Source organism: Ranitomeya imitator, chromosome 9 (genome assembly GCF_032444005.1).
Source record: "Ranitomeya imitator isolate aRanImi1 chromosome 9, aRanImi1.pri, whole genome shotgun sequence".
NCBI classification, from domain to species: domain Eukaryota; kingdom Metazoa; phylum Chordata; class Amphibia; order Anura; family Dendrobatidae; genus Ranitomeya; species Ranitomeya imitator.
In genome coordinates, this window is record NC_091290.1 from 142021699 (window position 1) to 142033531 (window position 11833).

The window sequence follows — 11833 nt, forward strand, 5'->3', positions numbered from 1 at the left end:
CATTACGAGTTCATAGACACCTAACATGACTAGGTTATTTTTTATCTAAGTGGTGAAAAAAAATTCCAAACTTTGCTAAAAAAAAAAAAAAAATTGCGCAATTTTCCGATACTCGTAGCGTCTCCATTTTTCGTGATCTGGAGTCGGTTGAGGGCTTATTTTTTGCGTGCCGAGATTACGTTTTTAATGATAGCATTTCGGTGCAGATACGTTCTTTTGATCGCCCGTTATTGCATTTTAATGCAATGTCGCAGCGACCTAAAAAACGTAATTCTGGCGTTTCGAATTTTTTTCTCGCTACGCCGTTTAGCGATCAGGTTAATGCTTTTTTTTAGTTGATAGATCGGGCGATTCTGAGCGCGGCGATACCAAATATGTGTAGATTTGATTTTTTTTTTTATTGATTTATTTTGATTGGGGCGAAAGGGGGGTGATTTAAACTTTTATATTTTTTTTTATTTTTTTCAAAAAATTTTTAACTTTTTTTTTTACTTTTGCCATGCTTCAATAGCCTCCATGGGAGGCTAGAAGCAGGCACAACTCGATCGCCTCTGCTACATAGCAGCGATCTGCTGATCGCTGCTATGTAGCAGAAATGGAGGTGTGCTGTGAGCGCCGACCACAGGGTGGCGCTCACAGCTACCGGCGATCAGTAACCATAGAGGTCTCAAGGACCTCTATGGTTACCATCCTGACATATCGCCAACCCCCGATCATGTGACGGGGGTCGGCGATGATGTCATTTCCGGCCGCCCGGCCGGAAGCGGTAGTTAAATGCCGCTGTCTGCGTTTGACAGCGGCATTTAACAGATCGCGATTCTGTCCGCGCCTATTACGGGCACATGTCAGCTGTTCAAAACAGCTGACATGTCCCGGCTTTGATGCGGGCTCACCGCGGAGCCCTGCATCAAAGCAGGGGATCTGACCTCGGACGTACTGTCCCGTCCGAGGTCAGAAAGGGGTTAATATGCATTTTTTTTTGCAAAAAAACGTATTAACTAAATACCCTGTATTTTTTTCATTTTTTGACTAGCACTTGCTCATTTACTGTGACTTCTTTACAACAGAGTATTTTTGACCTCACTGTGCTCTTTTGTGTCTTCAAGTTCTTTGGTGGTGTGAACATGTTCCTACAGACTTGGTCACTGTGCAATTAGCTCATGTGTTTTTGGTTCTATAATTGTTCTCTTGTTTCTACAAGACTGGGGAGTCCACCACTCCTCTGTGGGTCATTTGCACTAAAGCTGTTTCATCCAGCATGTCCACATGGATATTCCCTCTCTGAACCCTGCTTATACAGGTACTATACAGATGATCAGGTTTTTAAAGGGACTCTGTCACCTGAATTTGGCGGGACTGGTTTTGGGTCATATGGGCGGAGTTTTTGGGTGTTTGATTCACCCTTTCCTTACCCGCTGGCTGCATGCTGGCTGCAATATTGGATTGAAGTTCATTCTCTGTCCTCCATAGTACACGCCTGCACAAGGCAAGATTGCTTTGCGCAGGCGTTTACTATGCAGGACAGAAAATGAACTTCAATCCAATATTGCAGCCAGCATGCAGCCAGCGGGTAAGGAAAGGGTGAATCAAACACCCGAAAACTCCGCCCATATGACCAAAAACCAGTCCCGCCAAATTCAGGTGACAGGTTCCCTTTAATACATCAGATAGGGATTATATACATTAGGTAGGACCGCTCTATTATGGGTATACCTTGGCGATTGGTGGAGCAGCTTAATATACATTTTTTTGCAAAAATACTTAGTAACTAAATACCCTGTATTTTTTTTCATTTTTTGACTAGCACTTGCTCATTTACTGTGACTTCTTTACAACATAGTATTTTTGACCTCGCTGTGCTCTTTTTGTGCCCTCCAGAATCTTGCAGAAGAGCAGGGGATGCCAGGTCTTCAGAGCAGTGGTTCCATAGTAATGTCTATGGATGTAGAATGGGAGGTCAGAAAAGCTCCTAGAGGTGGAGGAGGCACATACTTTTCTCCAGTTGGATAGATGCTTTCCATTGTTCTCGTTCCGTAACATTCGGATACAGAAGCCTTTGTTCTCTGTATCTCAGCAGATTCTCTCTTTTCTGGCAGATAAATTGATATTCCGCGGAAACCTAATGAGCTAGAGAAAGAAGATTTAGTCCGGAAAAGTCTGCCGATCGCTTCTACTGACCTTCAGAGTAGAAAGCATTTCTGACTAGCGGCTCAGAGCAAAGAGAAAATGATACGGAAGCGTCTTCCATGCTAGGCGCTTACAGACAGATGTCTGCAATGTAAGATTTCTATATGAAGGGGTTATTCCCCAACTGTGGGGGTCCGACCACTGGGACCCCTACTGATCCTGAGAATGTAGCTCTGAAATGACCTGTCTGTTTAGGATACAGACACATCTGATCCAACTTTCCATTCATTCCCTATAGCAGGGGTCCCCAACTCCAGTCCTCAAGGCCCACCAACATGTCATGTTTTCAGGATTTCCTTAGTCTTGCCCAGGTAATAATTGCATCACCTGTGCAATGCAAAGGAAATCCTGAAAACATGACCTGTTGGTGGGCCTTGAGGACTGGAGTTGGGGACCCCTGCCCTATAGGACTGCTGGAGATCTCAGGATCCGTGAGGGTCTCTGCCACTGGACCCCAAGTGGTCATAACTGGGGAAAATAGGCATGATTTTGGAGGTCAGACCTCTGGGTGTAGTAGCTCATATTTCTGACTCATTCACTCCTATGGAACCAAAAAACTTAGGTAGAACTGGCTAGGATGGTATGGGGTCCGGACAGGGGGGCTTTGTCATGCGAATGAGCCCTTGGAGTCGATATCTCGTATATATGCAGAAGATCATCCTCATGACTATTCCTGCACTAACAAGAATGGGATTTTCAGTCCCTCCAGCACAGAACATGTATGTCATTATCCTGGATGAACGAGCGAGCGCGTCTTCAATGCAAACCAAATGGAAACATGGAGACTTTAATTGGAAGCGTTCTTATCGCTGCCTCTCCCGGCCGTCGCCTGCATGATAATCACATCTGACCGCTCGGAGGGACTGGCAGCCTTCACAGTAAATGGTGATATTGTACCTGATAGCTTCTGCTTAGGGGACATGGATTTACACGGTAACGCTAAAGCCCCTATTATGGTATTTTCCGAAATACTGCCGGTACCACGTGCCACGCCAGAGAGGCAACGGGAGATTAGGGAGGTTAATAAGTGGCTCAAGAATTGGTGTAGGAAAGAGGGGTTTGGGTTCCTGCAGAACTGGGCCGACTTCTCAGTTGGCTACAGGCTCTACGCTAGGGACGGGCTGCACCTCAATGGGGAGGGTGCAGCTGTGCTGGGGGAGAGAATGGCTAGAAGGTTGGAGGATTGTTTAAACTAGGAATTGGGGGGGGAGGGTATTCATTTTATAGGAGGGGAAGATAGTGCAGATAGAGACCTGGGCACAAATAAGGAAGTTGGGGGTGGCGGTGGCATGGGGGGTGGGGTCAGAACAGTTAATAATTTAAGAAACAGAAGTACAGAGAGGAACATAAAGTGCATGTATACTAATGCCAGAAGCCTTGCCAACAAAATGGACGAATTAGAACTAATGTTGTTGGAGCATAATTATGACATGGTGGGGATATCTGAAACGTGGCTGGACGAGAGCCATGACTGGGCTGTTAACTTGCAGGGCTATAGCCTGTTCAGAAATGACCGTACAGATAAGCGAGGGGGAGGGGTGTGTCTATATGTAAAATCATCCTTAAAACCCATCCTGCGCGATAATATAGGTGAATTTAATGAAAATGTAGAATCCCTGTGGGTGGAGATAAGGGGAGGGGGAAAAAATAATAAATTACTGATAGGGGTTTGTTATAAATCTCCAAAAATAATGGAAGCAATGGAGAATATCCTCGTAAAGCAAATAGATGAAGCTGCGAGTCAAGGAGAAGTCATTATTATGGGGGACTTCAACTACCCTGAAATAGATTGGGGAATAGAAACCTGCAGTTCCAGCAAAGGTAATCAGTTTTTGACAATTATGAGAGACAATTATCTTTCACAACTGGTTCAGGACCCAACAAGAAGGGGGGCACTGCTAGACCTAATATTAACCAACAGGCCAGACCGCATAGCAAATATAAGGGTTGGGGGTCACTTGGGAAATAGCGATCACAAAATAATAAGTTTTCATGTATCCTTTAAAAAGATGTGTAGTAGAGGGGTTACAAGGACACTAAACTTCAGGAGGGCAAATTTCCAACGGATGAGAGAGGATCTTGGTGCAATTAATTGGGACGATATACTGAGACATAAAAATACACAAAGAAAATGGGAGACGTTTATTAGCATCCTGGATAGGACCTGTGCACAGTATATACCGTATGGGAATAAACATACTAGAAATAGGAGGAAACCAATATGGCTAAATAGAGCTGTAAGGGGCGCAATAAGTGACAAAAAGAAAGCATTTAGAGAATTAAAGGAAGTAGGTAGTGAGGAGGCATTAAATAAATACAGAAAATTAAATAAATTCTGTAAAAAGCAAATCAAGGCAGCAAAGATTGAGACAGAGAGACTCATTGCCAGAGAGAGTAAAAATAATCCTAAAATATTCTTTAACTACATAAATAGTAAGAAACTAAAAAATGATAGTGTTGGCCCCCTTAAAAATAGTCTGGGTGAGATGGTGGATGAGGATGAGGAAAAAGCCAATATGCTAAATGACTTTTTTTCATCAGTATTTACACAAGAAAATCCCATGGCAGACAAAATGACTGGTGATAAAAATTCCCAATTAAATGTCACCTGCTTAACCCAGCAGGAAGTGCGGCGGCGTCTAAAAATCACTAAAATTGACAAATCTCCGGGCCCGGATGGGATACACCCTCGAGTACTGCAGGAATTAAGTACAGTCATTGATAGACCATTATTTTTAATCTTTAAAGACTCCATAATAACAGGGTCTGTGCCGCAGGACTGGCGTATAGCAAATGTGGTGCCAATATTCAAAAAGGGAACAAAAACTGAACTCGGAAATTATAGGCCAGTAAGCTTAACCTCTACTGTGGGTAAAATCCTGGAGGGCATTCTAAGGGATGCTATACTGGAGTATCTGAAGAGGAATAACCTCATGACCCAGTATCAGCACGGGTTTACTAGGGACCGTTCATGTCAGACTAATCTGATCAGCTTCTATGAAGAGGTAAGTTCCGGATTGGACCAAGGGAACCCAGTGGATGTAGTGTATATGGACTTTTCAAAAGCTTTTGATACGGTGCCACACAAAAGGTTGATACATAAAATGAGAATAATGGGGATAGGGGAAAATATGGGCAAGTGGGTTGAGAGCTGGCTCAGGGATAGGAAACAAAGGGTGGTTATTAATGGAGCACACTCGGACTGGGTAGCGGTTAGCAGTGGGGTACCACAGGGGTCAGTATTGGGCCCTCTACTTTTTAACATATTTATTAATGACCTTGTAGGGGGCATTCAGAGTAGACTTTCAATATTTGCAGATGACACTAAACTCTGCAGGGTAATCAATACAGAGGAGGACAATTTTATATTACAGGATGATTTATGTAGGCTAGAAGCTTGGGCTGATAAATGGCAAATGAGCTTTAATGGGGATAAATTTAAGGTCATGCACTTGGGTAGAAGTAATAAGATGTATAATTATGTGCTTAATTCTAAAACTCTGGGCAAAACCGTCAATGAAAAAGACCTGGGTGTATGGGTCGATGACAAACTTAAATTCAGTGGCCAGTGTCAGGCAGCGGCTACAAAGGCAAATAAAATAATGGGATGCATTAAAAGAGGCATAGATGATCATGAGGAGAACATAATTTTACCTCTATACAAGTCACTAGTTCGACCACACTTAGAATACTATGCACAGTTCTGGTCTCCGGTGTTTAAGAAAGACATAGCTGAACTGGAGCGGGTGCAGAGAAGAGCGACCAAGGTTATTAGAGGACTGGGGGGTCTGCAATACCAAGATAGGTTATTACACTTGGGGCTATTTAGTTTGGAAAAACGAAGACTAAGGGGTGATCTTATTTTAATGTATAAATATATGAGGGGACAGTACAAAGACCTTTCTGATGATCTTTTTAATCATAGACCTGAAACAGGGACAAGGGGGCATCCTCTGCGGTTGGAGGAAAAAAGGTTTAAGCATAATAACAGACGCGGATTCTTTACTGTAAGAGCAGTGAGACTATGGAACTCTCTGCCGTGTGATGTTGTAATGAGTGATTCATTACTTAAATTTAAGAGGGGACTGGATACCTTTCTGGAAAAGTATAATGTTACAGGGTATATACACTAGATTCCTTGATAGGGCGTTGATCCAGGGAACTAGTCTGATTGCCGTATGTGGAGTCGGGAAGGAATTTTTTTCCCCAATGTGGAGCTTACTCTTTGCCACATGGGTTTTTTTTGCCTTCCTCTGGATCAACATGTTAGGGCATGTTAGGTTAGGCTATGGGTTGAACTAGATGGACATATAGTCTTCCTTCAACCTTAATAACTATGTAATGTAATTATAGTAGTCTATCCCCATTTCACTCATGTAGCCACTTTTTATCCTAAAATCTATCGTCTCAGAGCAGCTACTCCATTTTTTTTAGAATGAGAAGTTAAAAAAATAAAAAGGGATCATCTGCTTTATAAAACTCATTTTAAGACAATCAACTATTACTTAGGGTTGCTCCAAAGAGTGTCTCCCTTCTTGGAGGACCCAGCAGTGCAATACCTAATCTGTCCAGCGGAGGCGATGTAGGGAGATTGAGCGCTTGTTATCAGGTTCCCAAGTAGATCACAGATGATCTATAAAGTTCCAAAGACATTTTTTTTATTAGGGGACCTCTAAGAAAAAATATATTTTTCTAAGCAGATTACCTCTTTGTATCAAATGATTGAGGATTTATGTTATACATATAAAATATAATAAATCAACTAAAACCAAAGCTTTTTATTCTAAGAATCCTTGACACAGGGAATCCAAGGAGAAAGTGGAACATTTTATAATGAGTCAGATTCATTATTACATTTGCACCTTTTCTGGTTTTAGTTTGATATTTTTTTTCATCTTCATTTTCTTCTTTTTTCTCTCTTTTATACATGTTTGATTTTTTTTTTCTTGTATATCCGTCAGTGCAGTTTCCGGATGTATTCAGCTAATTTACCTACACCAACTTTTCTAAAAAAAATTGCAAAATTTGGTGCAAAACACCTTTTTCCCCTCTCCCTGGGATGATTTTATCTACGCGTGGATTTTTGGCGCAAATTTTAGATTTTAGCGGAACATGCGACTTTTTACAATAAAATGTCAAAGAGCAAAAATAAAAAGTACTAATAGTAGCAGCGGTCAGCCCAGGTCACACAGGAGTATAAAGTCCTCTTAGGGGGCAAGTTCACACCATGAGAATTTGGTGCATTTTTTTCCCATTGTGTATTTTTGTGTGAGAGAAAAAAAAATGCAATGTATTACAGTTCATGGAAGATGGATGACATTTATGAAAATGTTGAGCCCATCGTGCTTTGATCTAAAGCTGCGGAAATAGACCCACGGTACATTTTTTTCGAAATCTACAGCAAGTCGATTTCTTTTGTGGTAAATATGTGTTTAACATGAGGACTTGAATTAAATCCAAAAAATCTGTATGTTCAAAAAAAACAAAAAACACATTTCCGCAGTAGTTCAGACCTGCAGTTAATCATCCATCTGCTGCAAGTATAATGAAGTCTTCTCTAACATTGTTCACACGACAAATAATGCTGCAACAGTGTCTATCTTCTCTGCAAGTAAGCATTCGGGTTACCTACTCATCACGTCGCTGCCAAGGACCACCCATCTTCTCAGAGCATACAACTCTAGCTTTAACCATTTGCTTGCTGCAAGTTCTGGATTGACTATACATCTAATGTTCCTGTTTTGTGTCTGATGTCTCCTACTCCTCTTTGTCGCCCAGACTACGCTGCAGTCCTAGTCCTCGCTGATCCATGTATCATGGAGTAAGCCTTGACTGCTGTACCAACGCCTTAAGTCCATGTTATCCACCCTGAACTCACCAGGTGAGCCCTTAACATCTGTCAGTTCAAAGGGAACCATTATCAATTTTTTGACTGCTCTTTCCGAGACTGTCTTTCAGTTCTGATAAAATGGTTTTGGAATCTTCTAGAGTTGAACAATTCTGTGTAAATGTTGTCTTCAATAGACAGATATGATGAAGGATAATTTAATATTAATCCATGCATAAAAAGTGCCTAAGTGAGCATCGCCCTCCTGCACATTTCGCAGTGGGATGTGGCTTCTCTCCGGCCATTAGTGACTAACAAATTGTTTTACATTTGCAGCCGCTGTAAAACTTGCTGTATATTGGGCAGTTACTCGGCTTCATTTGCTGGTTTTGATGACTGGACAATACTGGAGGTGTCTTTCAGAGGGATAATTCAGAGACTCATAATTTTCCTCATAAAGAAGCTGTAATTTCTGAGCAACTTCCTGCATACTAAGAAGGGACGGAGAGCAACGAGAAGCTGGATGCAAGAAATCCCACCATGCTGGTGTAGAAGGATGGAGATTACCTTACATGTCCCCCAGGAGGAACTGTTATACCAGTTGTATATACAGGAGATGCCCAGGTTATACCAGCTGTACATATAGAATTATGTGCAGGAGATGCCCAGGTTATACCAGCTATACATATATCATTATATACAGGAGATGCCCAGGTTATACCAGCTGTACCTATATAGTTATATACAGGAGATCCACAGATTATACCGGCTGTACCTATATAGTTATATACAGTAGATCCACAGGTTATACCAGCTGTACATATAGAATTATGTGCAGGAGATGCCCAAGTTATACCATCTGTACATATATCATTATATACAGGAGATGCCCAGGTTATACCAGCTGTACATATAGAATTATGTGCAGGAGATGCCCAGGTTATATCAGCTGTACATATATCATTATATACAGGAGATGCCCAGGTTATACCAGCTGTACATATAGAATTATGTGCAGGAGATGCCCAGGTTATATCAGCTGTACATATATCATTATATACAGGAGATGCCCAGGTTATACCAGCTGTACCTATATAGTTATATACAGGAGATCCACAGATTATATTGGCTGTACCTATATAGTTATATACAGGAGATCCACAGATTATACCGGCTGTACCTATATAGTTATATACAGTAGATCCACAGGTTATACCGGCTGTACCTATATAGTTATATACAGGAGATCCACAGGTTATACCAGCTGTACCTATATAGTTATATACAGGAGATCCACAGATTATACCGGCTGTACCTATATAGTTATATACAGGAGATCCACAGATTATACCGGCTGTACCTATATAGTTATATACAGGAGATCCACAGATTATACCGGCTGTACCTATATAGTTATATACAGTAGATCCACAGGTTATACCGGCTGTACCTATATAGTTATATACAGGAGATCCACAGATTATACCGGCTGTACATATATAATTATATACAGAAGATCCTCAGGTTATACCAGCTATACATATATCGTTATATACAGCACATACCCAGGTTATACCGGCTGTACATATATCATTATATACAGGAGATCCCCAGATTATACCGGCTGTACATATAGAATTATATACAGGAGATCCCAAGATTATACCAGCTGTACATATATCATTATATACAGGAGATCCCCAGATTATACCGGCTGTACATATATAATTATATACAGGAGATCCCAAGATTATACCAGCTGTACATATATAATTATATACAGCAAATACCCAGGTTATACCAGCTGTACATATATAGTTATATACAGGAGATCCCCAGGTTATACCAGCTGTACATATATCATTATATACAGGAGATCCCCAGATTATACCGGCTGTACATACCGTATATAATTATATACAGGAGATCCCAAGATTATACCAGCTGTACATATATAATTATATACAGCAAATACCCAGGTTATACCAGCTGTACATATATAGTTATATACAGGAGATCCCCAGGTTATACCAGCTGTACATATAGAATTATGTGCAGGAGATGCCCAGGTTATACCAGCTATACATATATCATTATATACAGGAGATGCCCAGGTTATACCAGCTGTACCTATATAGTTATATACAGGAGATCCACAGGTTATACCGGCTGTACCTATATAGTTATATACAGGAGATCCACAGATTATACCGGCTGTACCTATATAGTTATATACAGGAGATCCACAGGTTATACCGGCTGTACCTATATAGTTATATACAGGAGATCCACAGATTATACCGGCTGTACATATATAATTATATACAGAAGATCCTCAGGTTATACCAGCTATACATATATCGTTATATACAGCAGATACCCAGGTTATACCAGCTGTACATATATCATTATATACAGGAGATCCCCAGATTATACCGGCTGTACATATATAATTATATACAGGAGATCCCAAGATTATACCAGCTGTACATATATCATTATATACAGGAGATCCCCAGATTATACCGGCTGTACATATATAATTATATACAGGAGATCCCAAGATTATACCAGCTGTACATATATCATTATATACAGGAGATCCCCAGATTATACCGGCTGTACATACCGTATATAATTATATACAGGAGATCCCAAGATTATACCAGCTGTACATATATAATTATATACAGCAAATACCCAGGTTATACCAGCTGTACATATATAGTTATATACAGGAGATCCCCAGGTTATACCAGCTGTACATATATAATTATATACAGGAGATCCACAGATTATACCGGCTGTACATACCGTATATAATTATATACAGGAGATCCCAAGATTATACCAGCTGTACATATATAATTATATACAGCAAATACCCAGGTTATACCAGCTGTACATATATAGTTATATACAGGAGATCCCCAGGTTATACCAGCTGTACATATATCATTATATACAGGAGATCCCCAGATTATACCGGCTGTACATACCGTATATAATTATATACAGGAGATCCCAAGATTATACCAGCTGTACATATATAATTATATACAGCAAATACCCAGGTTATACCAGCTGTACATATATAGTTATATACAGGAGATCCCCAGGTTATACCAGCTGTATATGTATAATTAAATGTAAATGAAACGATGCAGGGTTTTCTAATTATTTTTAAAATATAATTCTGAGCTGCATTTGTATTCAGTTCTCTGAATTAATCCTTTGTACGACCACCTTTCGCTTCCGTTACTGCAAATATTTGGGGGTCTCTGTCCCAGCTTTGCGTATCTAGAGACATTTTGCCCCTCTCACTGTGAGACTGGATGGAGACATCTGATCAGCAATTTTCACGTCTTGTCACAGATTTTCTGGGATTTAGGTCTGGACTGTGACTGGGCCATTCACACATGAACATGTTTTGATGTAAACTATCAACTGCATCTCTGGCAAGATATTTAGGGTCACTGTCCTGTTGGAAAGTGAACCTATGTTCAAGTCTCAAGGTTTTCCTCCAGTTTTGCCCTGTATTTAACTCCATATATCTTCCATCACCTCTGACCAGCTTCCCTGCCCCTGCTGAAGAAAAGCCTCCCCACAGCAGGATGCTGTCATGAATGACAGTGGGGATGGTGTTTCCAGGGTGATCTGCAGTGTTCATTTTCCACCAAATATTGTGTTTTGCTTTCAGCCTCAAAAGTTCTTGTTTGGTCTCATCTGACCCGACAGCCGCTTCTTCCATGTGCAACGTAGGGGACACAGTGAGTACATGGAAGAAGGTGCTCTGGTCAGATGAGACCAAAACTAAGT